The following is a 24125-nucleotide window of genomic DNA, read 5'->3' as shown; positions in this document are numbered from 1 at the left end:
GCAGGACAACACTGACAGGAACAAAACACAATGCATTTAGAAATAAGATTTTTGCCCTGATAAGATTTACAGAACCCTGAAATCTGTTCGTGATTTGAAAACATCTACTTCTGCTTTGAAAAATATATGCATTATACAAAGCCAAATATCTGATTTTAAGTGCAGAAAGATAAAGTTGTAAGAAATTCTTATCACTCCTTTCTTTCTTTCATTCCTTGCATTTCTCCAAAGCCTGTAGTCACTGTCCTCTGTACTTCCCACTGCCATGCAGAGATGATGACTATAGACGCATGGTACCGTTCTCCTACCACTACATCCACTTTTACTAAAGCATGGCTCATTTCAGTTATACTGTTTTGACATACTGACAATCTGAAAGATACTCAGCATTTAGGAATGTCATGTGTTTCTTCTTTTGACAAATACTTCTGTGATATTGTTAAAAAATATTCCATAAGAAATATAACTGCAGGGAGAAAACAAACTTGAGAATTACACAGCAAAAACCAGTGAGAACTTGCAGGCATTTCTGGGGGTGGGAAAAGAACAGCCTTAAATAAAAAATGAAGTTTCTCATTGCCAGTGTTTTGAACAAGACATCTTGATTTTTTCAAGTGAGCTTTAATGATACAGTGTAAAGCTACTTCACTGGGGGCAGGTGTTTATTTTTCCTCCCCCTTTCATTTCAAGGGCCAAGTTTGTTTGTTTGTGATTGCAGCTGCTACAGTTTGTTACAGTCCGTATAGCTTGAGTGTTTAGGGATTCTCTTTTTTGTAGTTTAACTTTTTAAATTAAATGAGTATTATTATTCAAGTTGATGATACATTAAGTCATGGCAACTGTTGCTGGTAGAAATTGCGTATACCAGCCTTGAAAACAGGCTTTTTTTGCCAAATATATCCCAAAGTCAAGTCCTATAATATAAATTTATTTGGCTTTGTGTATACACTTTCTGGAATAGGATGTGCAATTTCTATGAACTTGAAAAAAGTAATTCAAAGACAGCCTTTTTCACACCAGATTGTATCACCCGGATGAAGACCATAAGAAGGGTCTGAAAAAAACCAAATGCTTTATAACTATTCAGGATGAGGACTGATGCACTTTCTTCTATGGCATTTGGTACTGGCCAGTGCCAGAGGCAGGTATAGAGAAGCACAAAGTACATCTGTATAGGGCTTGCATGGCAAGGGAGGCTACAGGTGTGGCTTCTGTGAGAAGCTGCTAGAAGCTTCCCCTGTGTCCAACAGAGCCAATACCAGCTGGCTCCAAGACAGACCCATCGCTGACCAAGCCCAAGCCCATTCACGACAGTAGTACCACCTCTGTGATAAGGGAGGGAATTTACTGCATGACTGCAACTGCAGCTGGAAAAAGGAGTGAGAATATGTGAGAGCAAGAGCTCTGCAGACACCAGGGTCAGTGAAGAAGGAGGGGGAGGAGGTGCTCCTGGTGTCGGAGCAGGGCTTCCCCTGCAGCCCCTGGTGAAGACCCCTGTGAGGCAGGCTGTTCTCCTGCAGCTCATGGAGGTCCGTGGTGGAGCAGATACCCACCTGCAGCCCATGGAGGACCCGCACCAGAGCATGGGGAGGTGCCCAAAGGAGGCTGTGATCTGGGGGAAGCTGTGCCGGAGCAGGCTCCCGGCAGGACCCATGGAAAGAGAGAAGCCCACACTGGAGCAGGTTTGCTGGCAGGACTTGTGACCCCACAGGGCACCCATGCCGGAGCAGTCCTTCCTTGAAGGACTGCGCCCCATGGAAGGGACCCATGCTGGAACAGTTTAAGAACTGCAGCCTGTGGGAAGGACTTATGTTGAAGAAGTCCATGGAGGACTGTCTCCTGTGGGAGGGACCCCAGGCTGGAGCAGAGGAAGAGTATGAGGAGCCCTCCCCCTGGGGGGGAAGGAGCGGCAGAGACCACAAGTGATGAGCTGACAGCAACCCCCTTCCCTCTGCTGCTGTGGGGGAGGCGGCGGAGGATTCGGGAAGAAGGGAGGGGTGGGGAAGGTGTTTCAAGATTGATTTTTTGTTTCTCATTACCCTACCCTGATTTGATTGGCAATAAATTGAACTAATTTCCCTGAGCTGAGTCTGTTTTGCCCGTGATAGTAATTGCTGAGTGACCTCCCTGCCCTTATCTCAACCCACAGGCTTTTCATTGTATTTTCTCTCCCCTGTCCAGCTGAGGAGGGAAGTGGTAGAGCAGCTTTGGTGGGCAGCTGGTGTCCAGCCAGGGTCAACCCACCACAACATCCATCACAGCATCCCCGGTACCCTGGTCACCAGCATTCCTTCACCAAGGAGTCTGCAAACACAGGGTAGATCAAAACCTCAAAACTTGCAGGGGGAGATAGTTGCAGGGTGAGATGCTGAATCATGCTCTTAACAGCTGTTACTTAGCTACCACCTCTTAATTAGTTGTTCCTTTTACATTTTCTTGTTAAGTGTATGGTACTGAAAAAAAACACCAAACCCCAAACATAAATCATATGCATGCAACAATTTTAAAGGTGAAGCACAAGCTACATTTTGGCCAGATAGAACAAACAGCCTTCTAGATTCATTGTCTAAGCAACAGCATGAATTATGGCCTGAGGGAAGAATAATTTTACATTTAGACTTTAAAAACTTTAGAATTTCTGGTCAAGGGGTTACTGAAAACAGGCAAGTGAACTCTCACTATTCAGCCACCTCCCAGCACCATTTGAGCTAGTAAGGAAAGAAGCTTTGTCTCCAAATTTGATACATCCAAGTATTTATCTGGAAAATCGCTCAATACAGCCTACTTCTATAGGAGAGCCCCTGCTGCACAAAGACAAGAAGATGATTTAATGCAGTAACCCACCCGCACCCCCATTTCTTACAGCCAGCCACAGTTCTCCCTCACCCACTGCTGACCTCCCATTTCTTCTCTCCAATACATCCTCCAACAACAACGCATGAAAGAAAGGAAAGTGCATGCTGTCAAGGACTGATTTATAAGAAAACCAAATCAAGCAAAAACCTTTATCAGTCGTGCATGCTTTGATAATTGGTCATACAGTAAAGATACAGCATATGTGCCAGAAATTCTCCAAGCTCAGTGGTCTGCAGTAGAAAAAAACCTCACTGGTCTGCAGTAGAAAAAAACCTCACTTTTATTTACGTTTTCATTCCTTTATGTTTACTTAAAGAACCCATTTTATCCATTAATCTCTTTTCCAAACTGTAACACTGCAGAGCAGAAACTGAATTTAATTTAGAAGTCTTTGGTAGTTACTCCTTGTAAAATGCGTTATTGAAAGTGAATTACTATCTGATTGTTATTTAGGATGCGGCAGTTAAAGCTTTCGCATATTTTATGATCTGTTGTCTTTCCCATTAGAAGAACAGAAAGGAAGGAGATGACAGAACATTAGAAAAACTGAAACTGTGGTCATTCTGAACAGCCTGAAAGATGATCATAAAATAATCATAAAATCATAAAACAAAAATAAAACATAATCTTGTCAAAATGTTTAACTTTGAAATTTTATTTCTGAATTATGATTACACTGCCTGATGATAGTCTACTAAATATGATTTAAGCTGAAAAAGCAAATTGAAGTAGCATATGCTTAAATAGAAGGTTTTAAGGGGACTCTAACCATGAGATTAGAAAGAGCTGTCAATCACTCACTTGGAATCCAGGCTGCTCTGGAAACTTAACATGACCTTTTATAGCAAAAGTCTAAAATATACAAAAAGTATATTTTAGACCAACGTCATCTTCAGGTAATGTATGCTGCCTAGGTTTATGTGTTGTCTATTGCTCATTCAGAGGAGGGAAGGCAATTGGGAACTGAAAATATTGCTTATTCTTCACCTAATAAATTAGCAAAATACCAACAAACTCTGGAAGGGAACAGCTTTTACACTGCTTAAGTACAACCAGAAACAAATCAGTACAGTGGTACAATTGTGCATTTCTGATTTAGTAAATTAGTCTTATGTTGCATATTTTAAAATTTAGTGTTTAAAACTTCTTTTTCAGTATTTTAACCAATTTCAGTGGAAATACAGCTTACCACAGATTACATACAGAATATGATCTTACTTACCATTCCAAGAGTAATAAAGTGTAAAGCTAAGAATCAGAATTAGACATATGCAATGCTACATAAATTCTTAATTAATGAAGCAAATATGTACAGCTGTCTGTGAAAGTACTTTGTTTTGCCAAGCTAAGTTTATTACCAAATATCCACATATAGTTCATTGTGTTTTAATGAGAATCAGTCTTTCCATATCTTCATAAAAAGCAAACATACAAAAACGATTAAAGCAAACAAAAGATGAATTATTCTGGATTTAGGGATACTTGTCATTTTCCCAGTATCACCTTAATTTACATGTCCACAGAGATATATAGCATGTTTCTTCTTTATGGGTAGGGAAATCAGTCTGCTTTGTTTATATTTTTGAATCCCCATTTCATTACAACATGCTAAATTTAGTCAGAAGTTTACTTGCTATAAAAGCCAAAGGCACAGAAAACTTGCAAGTTTATACTACGCTTATGGCAAATCAAAATCCACTGAACTTTTCAGTTCTTAACTTTGCAGCCTGTCTCTCTCCATCCAGTTTCCTTCAGAGTCCCAGAGCTTGACCTAAACGATGAATGCTTTTTCCATTTCTCCTGAACCAAATGTTTTCTCTCAAAGCTGCTGGTCAGATGCTGGAAGGTGTTACAGGTAAAACTATAAAGTAGCATACGTTAGAACACCTTTTACCTTGCCAACCACTTGTTAATATCATTTTGTTCAGCTATGACAAAAATAAAAGCAGCAGGTAAGGAGCGGCCCAGCATTAATGTTAAAAACTGCATTAGCAAATGGTTTCAACCTTTAGAAGCAAAGAGTTGCTGCTCAATAAGAGCTGCCTTAAAATTACACGTAAAGGAACAGGGCACTTTTGCAGTTCTCCTTATCCTTCTCAGCAGCAACACCAAATTCTATCGATGTCTCTCAACCAGAAAAAACATGCAGCTTTTTCACTGCCAACACAGTCAGCACTGCTGTCTCTGGACTATGATTGTAGCTGACAGCATTACCTTTTAGCTAATGTAAGAGCCCCCAAGAATTAAAATTATTTCATTTTTGTAGCACCTGACAGCTTGTTAGCATTTCCAAACACCTGCTGCACTACAGAAGGACAATTTTCTAGTACTAACATTGTCACTAATCATCTAGTATTACACTTTTAAAGTAGAATAATAATTTCTTTTATTTTTCTGAAAGCACAATTCCTGCTGCTTAAAATAAGCTACTACTTGCAGTACGTTCAAACACACCTGTGGACAGCTGTCAAATTGTTCAGATATTTAAGTACTGAAAACACTCCTGGGGAAAAATATATACACGGACAAAAACTGGGGGGTGGTGAGTATAAAGAATCTTTTTATTATTTTTTAAGGTAAGGCATCATATGAAATCTGGTCTTAGATCAAGAAGTTTTCCCTTTTTTTTTTTAATAACTTGCCAGCCTCCAAAGATACAGTAGCAGAGCCCAGGTCTCCTCTAGGAGACAGGGAGGCACAGAATTCACCCGGACAGAAGGGAAGGTCAGCGAAAATTACAGTAAAACATGCTGCTGCATTGAAATCTTCTTGAAGTTTTTAATAATAATTTTATACTATATTGCTCTGATGCTCGCTATCACGCCTGGAAGTTACCAGCCAGCATGTTTTACTCCCTACCAGATAAGACTGTGCCTGGTCTTCTGCCAGAATCTTAATGTTCTTCCAACATAATTTCAGCTGACAGGAGAACGTATTTTTCTTCTCAAATGTTCTTGCTATGGTTTTGTAACTAAAAAGCATGTGTCTCCATAGTAGATGTTCTCTCCCCTGTGGCACATGCATAGAAGTCTAAGTTTTTTTAAAAAAATCTTATTAAACAAATACTGCAAGTGTTTCATTTTCCTAAATATATTTCTATTTATTAATCACCATTGATAATTATCTTTGGTCAGGTTTGACCTTTTTCCATTCCTTATATATGCTTTGATAAGATTTGCAACAAAAAAAATCCTCAACTGATTACACACTTGGACCAACAACTGAGGATAAAACAAGATTAACACACATTACTACAGAAGCACAGTGATTGTGAACTTTACACAGGTGTCTTTAAAAAACTATACTGTTAACATATTACTTTAAAGATTGAGTAAACTTTATTTCTTCTTGAAAAGTACCTAGTTTAATCATCATATTTCTCTGCTTAGCACAGGAAACCTCTGCTAACCTAAAGTAACAATATAGGGTTTATTTTTCTTCAAATACTTACTGCTAAAAGAACTTGCCTTATGAATTAAAATGAGGATATGACCTTTTTGCAAAAGCACATGGGAGTAAAAGGCGTTTAAACTAGGAGTCAGTGAATGAGCAAAAGAGTCACTAGAGGCCAAAAACATATCTCATTGACTATTACACATGCCAAGATTGAAGATTCAGTCCCACATTCTCATTGCCACACTACTAAAGAAGTCCACCAACAACTGCAGCCTTCTTTTCCCCTCTCATGCCATTAGCTTGCATGCAAAACCTTTGCTGTTGCACAGCTGGAAAGCAAGGGGCTTTGAAGCTCGTAATAAATAAATTTCTAAGGGCACCCTTGAAATGTGACAAATCTTCTGCCTTCTGATGTATATGAAACATTCTTTTCATTCTCCTCCTAGTGGACAAATAAACAACTTACCAGAGTTTACATAAGGAAAGAAAAAGTTACCCAATTTTTTTTAGAAAGATACGGCTGATGGAAACATAGGTTCAAACACAAACCAAAAGACAGAGACAGTATCTTAGAGCTACTCTTAAAATGAGGGGGAAGTTTTCATGGCTTTTCCAAGCACAAAACTGATTTACATCAGAGGACTGACTGAGTTCATGACATTCTGATGAAAAGCATGTGCTCCTGCTCAGTGAGAATGCAATGAAAACATTTTCAGTGGTAAGAATCTGCACTACCTATATTACTTTCTGGAAGCAAAATGCAGAACCTCACTTTGCATAATTCTCCTTGTAGTGCTAGTAAGAAGGCAATTTGTTCCTGTTGCCAAAACGCAGGGTGGCTATCCTGGTTGTCTCTGGAACAATGAGACACATAGCAGTTGCTACTTTCCTCTGTGTAAGGAATCAAAAATTTGATTAACAGGAAACAAGATTCATGGTCTTCTCTTGATAACGATCTCATGATCTAGATTCATGATCTAAGTCACTTTTGGTTACGCTAATTACCTATTTTAAGCGCGTGAGTTCATAGTCTCTCCCAAGGTAGGAAGCAGTAACTATTAAAAAGATCTGAATTACCATGTCTGAGGCAAACAGTGTTCCTACTGCAGGGGGATCAGTCTGTGGCCTTGACACCACAGGACCAAGGAGTTCACAACCTTTTCACACCACTTCAAGCCCAACATCAGCCTGACAAGTTTGGCATTTACCGGTGACAACTTGCCCTAAAAGATGCATTTAAGCTATGACTGATTTACAATGCTGTATTAACGAAACTGTGCCTGTACATTTGATCCACCTTTTCATAGTTTCAAAACACATTTAATTTTACTGACACAAACTCTAAAAATGACTTTGTTCTGTAATCATACTGAATCAGCAGTCCAGTTTCAAACAGCTCCTCTGTCTAACCAGGTTTTATCTGTTTAAGACTAAAGTACCTATGATCGAAACTAAAAGTTACAAATTATGCTCTTATGAGGTCAAGTTATCCTGCTTCTTCACACCTCCCTTCCCATAGATGCCCATCCTGATGCTCATATGTATAGTTTATTTTAGTCTTAAACAATAACATAAAATTAATCTGTATCAATAGCAACTAGTAAGACAATAAGTTGACAAACTTCCTTTTTCTCCCCTACTCCACTTTTTTTGCAGGAACATCATCTACCTATGCTACTAGCCATTGAACAAGTTAGTGCAAGTGTTCATAACTAAATCCACAAGAAACACATTGGAATTCATCTGGGAGAAGTAGCTTAAACTCATAGACATGAGCTTGCACACAAAGAGCAGCTAGGGTTGTGCACACTGGTTATTCTTGCATTTACAGATACATGCACACTGAAATTTGACCTCAGTTTCCTTTGAAAGAAGCACTAAATGGCAAATGGCACATTTTAGCACAGAATTTATATCTGTACAAAGAGCTTCTCATATAAGACAGTTAGCAAAGAGCCAGCAGTCGAGCTGTCAATATTCTCAACTCTTCTGTCAATATTCACCTGACAAAGTAAAATTAAATACCTTTCGTAAGATTTACTATGTCAGTGGTCCAAGTGAGAGATGTACATAATATTTATACTGAAAAACTAAGCTAGGAATTTTAGGTTGGCAAAACTGAGACAAAATACAAACAAAGGAATACACAGGGGCTCCATGAAGTTTCTTAATAAAATTTATGATTGAGGATCACTTCCTTCATTGTTTTTTCCTACATCCAAGACAGCAGTAAAAAATTCCTCCGAAGGGTCAGTAATACATGGAAACTGCTTCTGTAAGAGCCACAGGTTCAGTTTTCAACTGTGTGAAAACATATTTAAGATAACTTTAAGGTGAATTCACTTTGAGCACCAAGTACCGGTTTTTTCCTCTTCCAAAGGCATAGAGCTATTCAGTGAAATTACACCATGTGAGATTTAATGTATCTCAGAAAAAGGGTATTACAAATTAATGCATTCCAAGAATATATGCCAACAGGATGGTACTACATCAGTATGAAAACAAAAATATTATTGTTAAGATAAATACCAGTACTCATTGCAGCCTTCTGCTACAGCTATTGGAGGAGCAACAAAACATTCCCTTTCTATAACTGTTCAAACTCGTTAGTATTTTTACCCCTGTAGATCTACCACCCTTCCTTTCAGCAACTATCAAAACTGTCTTTCAATGGACAGCATTCTTGCACTGGAAAGATTAGGATAAAGCAGTGAGGTCTTGCCCTGACTTTTTCACAGGTTTCCTGCATGACTCCACGTGCAGTCATGAATATATCTGTTCCACAGGAACCCCCCCGCAAATAAAATAACCACGTTGCACACTGGGACAGGGCAGGTCTATATTAATTTCTGCCAGGTACACTGAAACTTTTTTGAAAGTCATTAGACAAGCATAAAACATTGCTTTGCTACTTAAACATAAAACTTCCCAATACAAACAGCTAACTGTTTTGTAATTGTGTTTGATAAACTCTGCTATCTGCATAGGTAAAAGGATCCTATAGCAATAGGGCACCTCCCAGAGAGAGCCCATTGTAGCAGTACGGCAGTACCTACCAAAATAAACAAACCAAGTATTTTCCAGTCTTTGGTCTCCTCCTCCAACTCTTTTTCAGCTGCTAATCTGTAGAAGCTGAAAACACACATGGACATTACTGTGCTTTACAGCATCCACATCTAGCAAAGACTCAACCCTTGTGCCTGCTACATACTTCAGTTTTCATGACTCATCTCCAGCTTTCCAGAGGAAAGGAAGTCCTGCTGGGCAATATACAGCTAGCGATACCTTTTACATGCTCACACAGAAACTGTGAGAGATTTAGTCTAAAAGAATTTGCCAAGCTTAAAGCAGTGACTAAGCCTACACACATACAGATGTGAGTATAATGGGAAATCAGTGCAGAACAGCAGTGCTATATTCTGCTTTACAGGTAAAAGATCCACGTAGGCCCGTTAACACTAATTTCAAGACATTAGTTTATATACAATCACAGCACTGCAAGAACTGCACAATTCAGAACATCTAGCCTTTCACAACCGCAAACAAATATGTAAATTATATGCATGTAAGACTTAGATCATCACACCTGTCCTATGTGCCCCATAATACTAATTTAATGCCTATAGGTTACAAAGGCCAAGAATATGTTAAAAAAAATGTTAAAATGTAGCACAAGCAGCTAGCCGGGAAGCTCAAGTACATTATCAATGTCCCTACCCCAAAATATAAATTATTAAGTATTCAGGATGCACCGTGAGTACTTTGACATGCTATCAGAGAAGGTAAAACACCACAAGTGCCATAATTGGCAATATGACTTGGGACACAATTTTATTTTAATGATAAATCTCACAATTAGCGAACACTCGGGCAAAAAACATGCCCGCCAGCAACACACACAGTTTCTCAATATCACTGGTAACAATCTCAACCTTGCCAAAAGCCTATCTTTGGCTGCAGTCTATACAGAGCATTTCAGAATGAGACACAAACCACAAAGAGCGCAATGGGTGAGAATCCTTTCCTGGTAGGTGACCAGTGGAAACCCCAAAGCCTAAGATTAAAGGGAAACCGTACAACCCAACAAATAGTTTTTCCAGTTCCCTTAAAAATAACACAGTTCTGAGGTATTTTGAACAATTACCCTTATCTCAGCAGAATACAAGGTTACATTAGCACAACTTCAGGTTTACCTATTCGATTTCTTTGCTAGGTTCTTCAATTATTCTACACATGCAATTAAGCACAATGTATCATCCCAAAAGGGGGCTGAAGTACTGCCTCTATGCCAGCTACACTGCAGTCCTCTCCCATTCTCCATTGATGGAGTGATTCTTCATGGCAAGCAGCTTCTTACACAGCTTCTTTCATCAGCTGCCCCTCTAGGGCAAAACAGGCTCCACATAAATTTAATTTCTGCTTTCCTATAGGGAGGGCACCACATCCATGATATAAGGCAGACCAACTTACAGTAAGTGGGTAGTCTTTCAGTGCCAACTATGAAGAATCTAAATCTCCTCCTCCTTTACAGCAGTGAAAGTCTGAGCAATTCCATTAGGCAAGATGTGGCAAGCTCACAGGAGTCTTGCGCTGGATCTGAAAAACAAAAAAAGAAAGTCAGATGAGAAATAAAACTTCCTGCTGCATTGTCCTTTCATACCTGGGAAGCACACAAAGCAAGGAGTACAACATACGAGTATCTGGAAAATTTTCTACCTTGTTTTTTCATGTGTTCCACCCCCAAAAATTACTTCCCTAAAATACAGAACCTGCAGCTACATCTTCCTTTCCTGAAACATACATATTAGAAGTTCAGGTTAGTAACATTCTCCTATATAACTAAGCAACTAAGTTTCAGTCTAGTAACACACTAACAGAGCAATGCATTTTTTAACAGAAATCTTTCTTGCCCCAAGGATCCAGAATTCTTCACAAGTGTGTAACTCTGCTGAGGGTGTAGGGAACCCACTCAAACAAACATCTTGTCAGTACAAAGAAAAGACACAGAATAATCCTGTACAGAAAGATGCCAGGGTTACTACTCTGACAAACTCATACCACTATTCAATTGTTGCTTTGAAGCACTAAACACGCAGTTTTAATATTTAGTCAAAATGCACTTTTTCTGAAGACAATCCAGCCTTACGGTTTTAGCAGCCTGCAGAACTTCTCTGTACAATATGAATACTACCAAACAGAAATCACATATGACAAAGTAACACAGCTTTGTGGTATTTTTGAAGAATTACCCTCATCTCAGCAGAATATAAGGTTACATTAGCACAACTTCAGGTTTACCTATTCCATTTCCTTGCTACGTCCTTCAGTTCTTCTAGACATACAATTAAGCATTGACGTGCTTTATTTGAGCTAAAAAGGATCAATGGTTTAGTCTCTATATTCATAGACCATACGGTTCTTCATTCCAATGATTAGATTTGAATTTCTGTTCCACCGAGTCAGGTCACATATCAGCTTGATGCAGCTCCAAAAGGCTGTAATCAATACCAGAGTAACCAGTGTCTGGGCACCACGTATCATTTACTGTTTATAAAAACTAGCACATCATTAAGCTTCCTCCAGTGCTCCAAGGCTTTCCCCAGCTTTCATCAAAATCAATATGAAAAACAGAAGTCTTCCAATTATTTGTACCCTAGATTCAAAACCAGTATCCACTGTTACAATTTATTTTTTCTTAGTTATTATTTCTATCTGTTCTCAATAGACCACACAGCTTCATTTCAGTAATGAACTAAATTCTTCTGAATTTCTTATTTACATTACTACCCTTACTGAATATTATTGTTAAAGTGTTAGCATGTTTTCCAAAGAAAATAAATCTTTTTCCCCGTTCTCAACTCACTGAGCCGAGTTTTAAGCAATTCCTCTGTCTTCTTGTATCACTTGTCTACAATTAATCATTTCTAATTTCATGTTTACACTCAATTCCTTGCTGCTTCTATGTGTTACATTCCTGAAAATGCTACTGCCCCAGCTGGTTTGGAGTCTAAACATCTGTGATTTAATTTTAGGATTAGTTTTTTTAATGTATAAACTTGCGTATTTTTAATAACCCAAATATTAAGGGCAGAAGTCTTTAAAACTAGAGTAAGAAAGAACACTTCACATGTTAACTTTGATATTTTAGATTAATCTAAGGTTCTTTCATTTGTGCTGCCTTTTAAGATTAGAGACCTAAAATAGGTATTAATACAAGAGTCTATTGACTTTTTTAGCTTGTATGAGCATGCAGAGGGCAGATGCAGCTGAAATAATGACATATTTAAGTGATGAGCCAGCTTTATGATTTTATTACTCAGACTTTCCCAGATCTATGGCAGGTGTTTCTCCCAGTAACTCAAAAATTAAGCTGCTCTACACCTGAAACTTCCAACTAATCATATACCAAAAACTTCTCACGGTTAAGGCAACAACATTACCTTATGGTAAGTCTTTCAAAAAAATAAATAAAAATACCTAGGTCTGAAAAAATAGTGCCTTTAATTCTTTGTGTTGCTTGCATGTAAGAGAAATAGGAATAAAAATTAGCTGATATAGGTAACAGACAATTATGTTAGTTACCAGAAGCATATTACATATCACATTGAAATAGCAGGGACCCTAGGGGGACCCCAAAGGAAAGCAACAGATACAAGGAGGCACAACCTAAGCCGTCTCCCTCACTAGGCACATCAGGCCATCAGCAGTTCTGCACTGACCTCCAAAACATGCGATGGCCTAAATAAATAAAAAATATCCCAAAAAAGCAAGAGAAATAACTGGGCTTTTCAACACAGCCCACAAGGTCAGACATTTGCAGCAACCCCACAGGTCAGGGGACTGGAAAGGGGAGCTGCTATTTCTACCATTTCCATCTCAAAGCCTTTATTTAGCTAAGAGTTACCCAAAACAATATCTAGAACTTTCCACTTTATTATGCAGCCCCCTGTGTAAGAGTTCAGTGTTGTCTTCACAACTGCAGAATTCATGAACTCCATGCCACCCAAGACAAACCAAACGCAGGGGCCTTAACTTTGAATGATGTTTCTTAAGGTATTTGAGAAGTCCATCAGGGAGCCGAGGCTTGGATCAGCCACTTGGTCACCCCATATAGGCAACTGATGCCTTTATTGTTCCACAATCTTGCCACATTTTTGTACATACAGCAGATCCTCCTCCCAAAATGAAATGTTGCCCACAATTTACTGGTCAAAAAAAGTTTCCATGGTCCCCACTGCTCTCCAGTGAGCTAGTCTGATCAGCCAGCATAGGGATGTACCCATATGATATTTTGTTTCAGAGTATTTTGCAATACAGGTACACACTTTCTAAATTTATCTGGGAAATCCAGACCAGCTAAACTGCACTGTTGATTGATTTACTATTATTATTTTTTGTTCCTGTAGAATAAAGAAGTAATCCACACCTGTACAGACATACAAACAAACGTTAGAAAAGTCCTAGAGCCTGATACTTTGGAATAGAAGAAGAAATTGAACAACAAACAATCTCACAGTGGGTGACTACAGCTCACGTGAGCATCATAGAGGGACGCTCATTTAATGCAGAACAGAGAAAATTAGCTATTTAATACCCAAGAAAGAAAAAGAACAAATGTGCAATAATTGACCTTTTAACAACTCTACAATTCATTAAGCTGTTTTGTACTGTATGAGTCCCAAAGAAGCTACACACTTCCAAGTACTCCTGGAAATGCCTACCAGGAGCATAACAAAGACCTAATCTGGCAATAGAGTGTAATTTGGTGTAAATCTGCAGCAAGCAGAACCGGGCCCTTGAGGAGCAACCAGCCCATTTTCTCCCTTCTTAAAGTTAGCCCTTTATTTCTGCTGCAACTCTCACTAAAACTAGTAACACCACAACTAGAGAGTGGAAACAGAGTAGGAAATTAATCCAATTAATAACTAACCAGGAAAAAAAAAGTCAGATTTTTAGTTCACACTAATGAGTTCACTGCATGAATGTGCAGCCAGCATATAGGAGATTAAAAGAGCAAATCGGGCAGCTGTAGACAGGAGGGTAGAGCAGAACTACCCCTTTCAGAAGCTACACAGGATTAGGCTGGTTTACATACATACCAAAAAAAAAAAAAAAATAAAAATCAAACAACATGACAGGGAACAGTAAGAAAGTGACTTGACCAAAACAAACAAATAGATGTCTTCTAAAATTCAGAGTTTAATGAATGTGAGCAAAAGCTAAAAGTAATGCCAAGTCTGACTGAAACCAAACATTAAAATCTTATAGTTGGCATGATGGATAAGCTAGTTACAAGTGTCATTATATAGTGCTAGCTTTAATTGCTCTGAGCTAAATATAGCTCTCAGAATTTAATAGCTTCCCCCCCTCAGCTCTTCTGTCTTTCAAGGAGGAAAAAAAAAATCTTCCCGTTAGAAAAAGCACACAGGCACCCTCAGTTGCACATTACAACAGAGAAGCAGGAAGGAAACCATGAAGATGATTACATTAAAGTCTCCAACGCTCCTTCAGAACTCCTATTTTCAAGAGGCCAATCGCTTTCCTGTCACTCTGGTTCCAGTGCCAGCAGGCAATGGAAGCACACATACCTGCACCTTTTCAAGCTAAGCCATCTTGTTGCTTTATTAGCAAACCATTCCAAATTTCACTTTCCCCGTGTTTCTAGTAAAGATGTTGCCTTTACCAGCAATCTACCCTGGTACCCACACACCCCTTCCTGTGCCACCTAGCCAGGCACCACTGAGAAGGAAGAGGAGCAGCACATCTCCTGAACACGCACACAGCTTGACCCTTCCCTGCAGCTGCTGTATTGGCATGAGGTACAACACAAGGGGGTCCAAAATCTGCTATGGCAGCAGGCTGCAGCACCCCCATAAAGGCATGAAACAAGTTCTCTCTTCTGCCTTCTCATACCACATATGGATTTCAAAAGATTTAAGGAAGAGTTCTGCGTAGCAGGCTTTGATTTCCTTTTCTCAGCTGGTAATGGGTTTCAGGCAGAAAGTTCGGCTGACAGCTAGAGATGTGTCCTACAGATTCAGCAGTCCTGTTCATCTTCATTTCAGAGGTCGCTATGTAATGGAAGTATCCACCATATTTCTACAATTCAGGGAGTTAAATTAAAAGAGTCACTGCTGCAATGACAAGTCTGCCCACCTTCTCTCAGGCCATAACTGCAAACTCCCTTCCCTCCTCTCCAAACCATCACCCAGCTTGTACCCTCTAACTACTTTCTCTCTGTTTTCATCCATCTTCTTCTTTACTGAGCCAAACTCTTAATTTTTCACAGTTCTGGTATTCTTCATCCTTGTCTTTGGTGAGTGGGGAAAAGAAGAACAATGCTACTTATGGAAAAGAAAGTATCAGACCATACGAATTACTGAATGTCACGTAACAGCTCAGACGCCAGGTTTGCCTGTGTTAGAGCTGCACATGCACTGTAGGAGCAGCAGCTGGAGGTCTGTCTGCCAGGAAGAACCTACTACACTGAATATGACCAAAGGTAGTGTGCCACAGTTTTTTCTGTCCTCTGACCAATGACTTCTGAGGTGCAAACCAGGCTGGATTGAACAGGTTAAAGGAACTATGTCTATCTGTTGCTTAAGAGAGATTTTAAAGCAAGCCTCCTGACATGCAGTGTTCTGCAGTGGGTCATCCATGTTCCACTGCTAGCTGAGCTGCTGCAGAACAAAAAGGCTCCCTACTGTCGGTGCAGGTGTAGACAGGCTTTATTCACCCACTTCTGATAAAGTGCAAAATTATGACACTCGCTGCCATTAAGACTCTTTCTTCTGAATTAACAGACCGAAGTGTGGATGAATAGCATCAAAAATAGGGATGAATACTGCAGGCACTTTGTATACTAGATGTGTCACTCTTACAGAAAGCATTTTTATTTTAAAACCCTGCCAGATCACAACAGCCTATGTAGTACAGATGAATGTTAAAAAAAAAACAAACCAAAACAAAAAGCCCACACACACAACACGATGCATCTACCATAGATAAATACACTCTTAATGCTACGTGTTAACTTGTGAATGAGAGCTGAGTGACCTAGAACTCCACAGGGCTCTTCCTAGCTGGGCTATTCCACCTCAGGCAGTGGCAACCAGATGCAGGCAGGGCAGCCTGCCAGGTATGGCTGCACAAGCCTCGAGCACCAAACCACCTCTCACCCTCTCCCCACATTTAAAACCATCATGTCAGGTACAGTGAGTAGAGATATACCACGTCCTGCCTTTTAAGAAAGCAGTAGAAAAACCTGCACAAGTGGAAGGATAGAAGAACAGGGAAGACGAGCCAAAGCAACCACGGTGTTAGTCTGGGAAAGTAAGCATGCAGTGATGTACCATTACTGACTGTCCACTAAATCTGGATCTGGGGATTAGCAGGAGAGAAGACCAGAAAAAAAAAAGTTATTTGTTTTCTTGCCACCAGTAATACTGGAGAGATTTTATGCTTCTCTCTGAAATTAGAACACCTACATAAGCATAACCCCTTCTTTTCCTCAGTCACATCTACACACAGAAACCACACACACCAAAAAGCATCATCAGCTTCAGGTCAAAGACAGCTGAGGCCTAAACATTCACAAAACTTTCATGGAAGCATTACTTAAAAAGCAATTATGTTAAAACAAGATCCATCAGAGTAAATACGTATCATCCTCCAGAATAAATACATGCCATCCTGCAGAAGCTGCAACCTATTCACATTAAGTTTATTCTGTGAATGTTTCCTGCAGAAAAAAACAAATAGATGTGGATAATTATGAGGTCTACAAATTCCAGAGTTATTTATTTACCAGATTCTTTTCTCTACATCTGGTGGCCTGCAAAATTGCCTTAGCTGTAGCAATGAGTGCTGGAAAAACTCTGGCAACAATTACTACTATATCTGTAACTTTATGGGGAAAGAAAATTGCCTATAAATATTTTCAGTTTAAAAAAAAAATCATACATTCACTCAGATGCAACTTGAGATTTTTTAATATATTTATAAAATATATAGTCACATTTAAGTGAATGCTTTCACAATCATATCAAGTGATTTGCATATATCAGCCTTCCTCCTTGTACTTCAGGTATTTCCCTGCTGAAGTTACACACTTTCTGGGTGTTTAAGGTCACTTAAGCTACCATCAAAGAACAGAGGTGGCAGGGACAGAATCTGGAGATTAGTTATATAGCAGGGTTTCAAACAATTGATCCAGTTGTACCTCAAGGGATTTGATGAAGAGGTATTAATGTAAGGGGGGAGAGAGAGAGAGAGAGATAGAGATGGGTGAAACACTATTCGGAGTCACTCATCAGGGCTCTTCTGCTGATGGACTCTTATTCATGAGACAAGGACACTGACATTCTAGGACAAGGTGACACACCCAAGAAGGGATTTACAGATGAAAGTGAGAAGTGAAAGTTGTTGGGCACCCACACAGTTTCCACACCTAACCTCACTGCACTAGCAAAGGAAAATGAGGATGTAGCTGAGAAGGACTTTTATCTCAGATTGTTTGATAAAAGACTAGGGTCCTTGATAAAGAACAGGGGTCAGGCAGACAAATAGCCTGTCCTGGTAAACAGCATGACCAGATAAAAGACTTTGAAGTAGCTATGTACTACAAAAAAAAAAAAAAGAAAAAAAAAAAGACAACTATACTACAAAACTGATGAACTTGAATTAAATACAATTTCAGAGGGACAGCAGAGTCTTAGTAGCTAAACACATTGAACTGTACACTCTACTCCGAAAAGCCAGTAGAGGCAGGGGCAGTACACTTCTACACCTGTTAAGACTGTGATAGATTTAAAAAAAAAAACAATGCACCAACACATACATCACTGCAAAAGAACAAACAGAATGCAACTGGGTCCAAAAAAAAAAAAAAAAAAAAAAAAAGCCTTGCTCAGAGTGCTGAGACTGTAGCAGAATCCAAGAAACCAGCCTTTAGTAGAGATTTTATTAGAATGAAAAACATCACAGTGAATCAGGCATTGCAGGAGATTAACTGACTCAAATGAGTAATAAGCAAAAGGAACTAGTTTAAGTAATCAGGTAGACTGAGGAATTCAGACTCTCTAAATCGAAAATGCTGAGCTGCTGCTTCATTAGATGTGCAGAAATTAATCTGGAAATGCCTCATGGAATGCAGTGTGCAGTACACAACTTGCAAGATGAAAAAGCCCTAACTAGATAAATGGCTTCCCCACACCTCCCCAAAAGGCAGGAAAGGAGTTGACAGGGGAAGCTGCACCTCGTATGTTGAAGTACAGGAATAAAGTTAAAACTTTCAAAAATTTTATTTAAAATATACTAAAACCAAAGTTCTTCAACAACACATCGAAGCTAAGTGAAGAAGTAACTGGCAGTGAAAATTTCTTAGTAAGGAAACAAAGGATATCTGCTATGAAACAGGCCTGGAAACTATCACAACCAGCATGAAATCAAGACTAACAACTTCTTGAGCACGACTTGAGGAAAGCAGATGACACTGCTACAGATTTCTGCAAGAAAAGGCAGATTGAATTGTACATATAGCTGCAAATAAAACTTTCATGCATTCTTAAGTTATTGTGCCTACTTCACCTCCAGCCAATATAAACATTTAAAAAATATAATCTGTACTTTTGAAGCAGACAAAAAAGCAGCGGGAGGCATACTCTGATGGCAGGAGAGCAAACAGAATACCTGTCTTTAGAGTGGAAGCGAGGGGAGAAAGGGAAATCAGCAACAAGCAAGATTTCAGATTAAGGCAAATAGTCAGAAGGAAATACCAAAGTCAATGCTAGCAGATTAACTTTGTATAAAAAAAAATAAAAAAGACCAGGAAAATTTGTAGATCTCATCTGGACCTGACAACAGCTGCATAAAAATTTAATAAAGCTGGCAATGATCTTAGTAGAAGAATAGCAAAGTGACTAACCAACTGGCCACAGAAATCAATTTAAAAAAAAAGTCAGTCTGGACACAGATCACTAGAAGAGGTTGCCAAGAATTATCTTGGGGGTAGCTTTATTTAACAGTTTTACTAGCAGCAAAACAACCTAGACGTCTAATAAAAATTACTGCTGACAAAAAGCACAGAGGAACCTCCATTGCACCAAACAACTAGACCAGCAGGTGAGAGGAACCACATGAATGAAAGTGGTGACAGGGAATGCAGTTCATCTGTCCTGGAGGCAAGGTCAGGACCCAAGGAGTAAGACAAGCAGAAGTTCTGCTATGACAGCTGGAAGTAACAGAGGGGAAGGTACTCACATGCATGAGCTGATTACACATTCACTCCATCACCAATTTGATGAAGGTCTGAAAAAAGAAAAAAGCTATCCTTGACATGAAGTAAGGCATTTCCTACAGAGACATATAGGGAAGCATTAAAAAAAAGTCATTGTGCAAGGCACTGCCTGCATCTAATGTGGTCAGGAAACAACGAATAGCACAAAGGACACACCTGAGATCAATGCAATATTAAGCAAGGAAGACTGACAGCAGAATGTTGTCCTAAAGTGAATACCATGAGCATACCTAGTCAGCCACATCACAAGATTCTCTGTATTTCTTGCAGTCTAAACACAAGTCTCCCAGGTTGATGGGGGGAAAGGGGGAGCCTCCCCAACGTGAACGGAGCAAACAGTTCACCAGTTTACACAGACTCAGAGGGAACACAGATGCCTTTATAAACACCGAGAGAAAATATCAATTTTAGCCAGGTGTGCAAACTGGTCGTCGATACATTTAGACAGAATCCTGCAATAAAGTTTTAGTCAAAGCAGGGAAGTTTTGAAATAATTTGTTAGTGGGATACTAGGGGACAAAGTTCTGACTATCTTAAGGTTATGACTGGTCACTTTACAAAAGGGAATATACAAATGTATTGACCGCAGCAGATATTAAACGTGAGTATTCAGGACCTCTCTTCCAGACTGTGGTATGTCAGTATACCCACTTTCAGCAAGGAAGTCTTTATATACTATTTATCATCTTTACTGTACTGATTTAACCTGGGCTGCAAACCGACTGTGCCTTAATACTCTAAAGTTTCCATTAATAGGAAGAAATTACTTAGGCTTTACTCACTTATATGGATTTCTTTTGCAAACAAAGGTTTGGTTTTAAAGCACTACTAATTTCAAAAAGTGGCAGATGAAGAAAACTCTGATTTTTAGAACCTGCGTTTGGGCTACCAGACATATGTAGCTTCTACCACATCAGTTTTGACATTGAAATTTGTTGATATTTCATTCTTAGTTCGATGTCAGTACTTTGCACGTCCATGCCTTTCCAGAGACAGTAAATGCAGCTTCCCCAATTCTGGGACTCAGATACACAGAAACAAGCGTTTCAGAATCTCAGTGCAGGGAGGAATCAAGGAATCAGAACAGTTTTCTTCAATTCTTCCCTTCAACAAAGCCAATCCAAGCACAAGTCTAGCTAATCTATGCCTTGTGATTTTCATTCGCACTCCTCCTACATGCCACTGAAACATTTTTGCATGCAAATGTTTCAGTGGCATTCACGGACTGGGCAAAACAATTTCGTAAGATGACTCCCCTGTATTTACTCAGAACACCCCCATGATTTTCAAGGGCCAACAAGAACCATGAGGAAATAAAAAAAGCAGTATGGTCAACCAGAATAAGAATTGAGAAAGTTACATACACTAATACTTAAAAATCTGTTTTCCTACCCTCCATCCCTGCTTCCCTTACCAAACATCACTCTCTCAGCTGTAAGTGCATTAGGCTAGGCTAATATAGAAGATAGGATTTTATTGATAATGTACACAATTGTATTGATAATGTACCTGCTCTCTTCTTAAGTCACCCATCACAAAGTGGATGGAGTGGCAATGCACTTGCAGACTGTGAGCAGTCTTAATGATATTAAGAATGAAAATCCCTCAAAAATTCAAATTCTGCAAGACGTGTGTGCTGGGAGACAGGCCAAAGTGAGAAAGGCATTGCATCTTCCTAATAGTCAAGATAGAAACTTTTTTTTGTTTTTACTTTTAGAACATAAAATTCACCAAACAGCAAGCAAAGATGATCCTTGTTGCAGAAGGGCTCTACAAACTGAACTACTATTAAACAGTTTAAATTTGAGAAAACCCAAAGCGAACAACTCTCATCCTGCACTGAATAGAGGGTGCATTTATGCTAACCATGCATTCTAATCATATTGTAAATAATGCAAGCTCATTTGCCAAAAAACATTTAGTAGTTCATTATGTCTGGATTATCACGACTGAAACTGCATTCACAGTCAGAAAGACATGGATGTTTTCAAATGCTGACCCATGCCTCACAAACCAAGATTTCCAAGCCCCTCCAAGCAGGAAGCAGTCACAACCACAGACAAGCCCCACAAGTGTCTCACAAAGTGAGGACACTCAGTCACTTGTTGATACTAAAATACCACCGCTGTTCTATCACTGAATTACTATGAAATTAAGGAAGCCATTTGTTTAAAAACAGAGATGGCTGACAATACAGCTAGAAATCAATTGGAAGTTGCATCTTCCCTGCTCAGGTTATCAAACTAACCAACTAGGACCAAAAGCAGATTATTAAAGCCTGCCTGATGAAAACAGTGACCTTGTATGTATTTAGAAATACTCAGTTGGGTCCCATTACTTGAAATTTGATATTTTAAAATGTAAAACTATCACTAGTAAGGGATCTTCGGTACACCAGCAATTGCATGCATATGACATGGAAAAAGAAATTGACCTTGTATACTTAAGTGCTCCTGCAATAAAGGAAAAAAAATATTAACAAGTCACCCTTATCAAATACTCCATTTTGTGAAAGCAGTACAGTATATTTTTTTTTCTTAAAAAAAAAGAACATAAACAAACAATAAGTCTCATCTGCCAAAGTGACATCCTGGCAACAGCTCTGCTGTTGATTTTCAAGTGGAAGCATCAATCCTGCTGAACTTCAAAGAGTACAGTACAATATAGTATCACACATAGAAAAATAAGCTGCAAAATGAAGCGTGTGTGCGCTCACGTGTGTAGAGAGAAGCCTATGATTCAGCTACCCTGTGGAAAATTCTAACATTTTATCTCTGAATCTGAAATGAAGTTCCATATTTACTCAGTGAATTGAATGAAACAGCATTATTTCAGCAGTGCATTTTTATTTTAAGAAATAGGATGTTAAAAAGCTTGTTTCAACAAAAACTGGACATCAGCTAAAAGGCAGGAACTTTATTTATTCACTATAGCAGTTCCCTACCTCAATAAGTTCTCTTTCCTCAACAGTCTGAGATTCTCTGAACACTGGGAGACATTCAGTGAGCCTTATACAGTTTATAAGGTTATCATAATACTGAGTGTTTCTGTGTTCAGTGCCTTGTAGATGAGATAGGTGGATCTGAAGGACAGCAACAAATCTGCAAATGAACTCAGTGATAGCACTTTTTTTTTTTTTCTCAAAACAACAGGAAAGAATGAATGGGTTTATACTTCCTGAATTTCAGCAGCTGCAGCAGTAGTGTAAGAGCTCTGAATTGCTACTTCCTAGCTAGGTCAGTCAGTAAAAAAAAAAAATAAAAAAATTACCAGTACCATTCAGTTAAGGAAGACAAGAATCAGTCACAATACTTTGGCCCAATATTTTGCTCAACACCTAAACTTTAGACTTCATTTCCCTTTAGATCTGTGTTTTGGGTAGAAGATTAAGAACAACATGACAAAACAGGTAGCTCAGGACTCCAGATCTAGCCGGGTGTTCACTCAGCCTAGCAGCAGTACAGACACCACAGTGGTAGGCAAATGAGGGCCCATGATACGTCTTAGTCCATCACTTCATTCAGTGAATAAGTATTTGTTGATGCTTGTAAGGGTATACCTAACTGAATTCACTTCTTAGACAGTAGCTTTCTTGCCAAGACATGACAAAGCCCTGTAGACCAACACCTAAGTTCTTTTCCTTCCACTGTTCGACCTTAATCAGAAAATCAACAAGAAATATCAACTCTTTTTTCCCCAACACGGTTGTTACTAGAGTTCAGCAACAGGACTAGATTTAGCCTAGATTCTCCTCTTTTCATATACAAATTGCTTGTTATCTGACCTCAGTATCGACAAATTATCAAACCCCATTAATTCAAGTTCTCTTCTATTTCTACAAGTCAAATCCTGTCAGACACCACCAGTCTTCCATAAGAAGCCTATTCCAACAATGGCTGCACCCTCCTGTATGAAAGATAACCTGTAGCCCAACCACAAAGTTGCTTATTGACTCAGTTAAGGCCCAGGCAAAATGGGGAAAGAACACCAGGACTCCGACTAGCTTTTCCAAAATTTCTAGATCTAACAGAGTTTGAAGAGCACTACACTAAACTTCAAAATACACTAGTAGAATTATCACAAAATGGTTGAGGTCAGAGGGTTTCTCTGGAGGTCGTCTGGTCCATCCACCCTGCTCAAGCAGGGCCACCTGAAGCCAGTTGTCCAGGACCACATCCAGACAGCTTTTGAGTATCTTCAAGGAGGGAGACTCCACAACATCTCCAGGCAACCTGTGCCAATGTTCAGTCACACAGGAAAAAAAAAAAAATACTTCCTGATGTTTAGAGGGAACCTCCTGTGTTTCAGCGTACACTGCCTCTAGCCCTGTCCTGATACATATCTTTAACGAGTGACAAAACCATTATTAGAATGTTATCTTTTAAGGAAACTAAACATGGCTGTTCTGAGTAATTTAACTAACCCTAATTAAGAGTAACAGCAAGTAAGATGCAGTTCCGAGAAGTTTCCAGGACATGAGAGCACCAAGGTGGACCACAGAGCCTTATTAATCACCCTCACTTACAAGGAAAAAAAAAAAAGCACGTTAGGGAGAAATCTTATATTCAGGCATAGT

The 24125-nt window shown here is 39.2% G+C and overlaps 1 protein-coding gene across 12 annotated transcripts in view; it reads right to left on the bottom strand.

Moving 5' to 3' along the window:
* The window catches only part of OSBPL3 (oxysterol binding protein like 3), an 89564-nt gene that overhangs the window by 59039 nt on the left and 6400 nt on the right, over nucleotides 1-24125 (bottom strand). For 9 of the 12 annotated variants that reach the window (XM_055707196.1, XM_055707195.1, XM_055707198.1 and 6 more), the window contains one exon: nucleotides 10723-10848. The gene's annotated coding sequence lies outside the window, so the exon portion shown is untranslated. Of the gene's footprint in view, nucleotides 1-9308; nucleotides 9327-10722; nucleotides 10849-19512; nucleotides 19561-24125 lie in introns of those variants that run through there. The other 3 variants (XM_055707191.1, XM_055707193.1, XM_055707199.1) reach the window with 2 other exon arrangements.

Source organism: Falco cherrug, chromosome 4 (assembly GCF_023634085.1).
Source record: "Falco cherrug isolate bFalChe1 chromosome 4, bFalChe1.pri, whole genome shotgun sequence".
Lineage (NCBI taxonomy): Eukaryota > Metazoa > Chordata > Aves > Falconiformes > Falconidae > Falco > Falco cherrug.
Note: the sequence above shows the minus strand (reverse complement) of the source record. Positions and strands in the feature narration are given on the sequence as shown.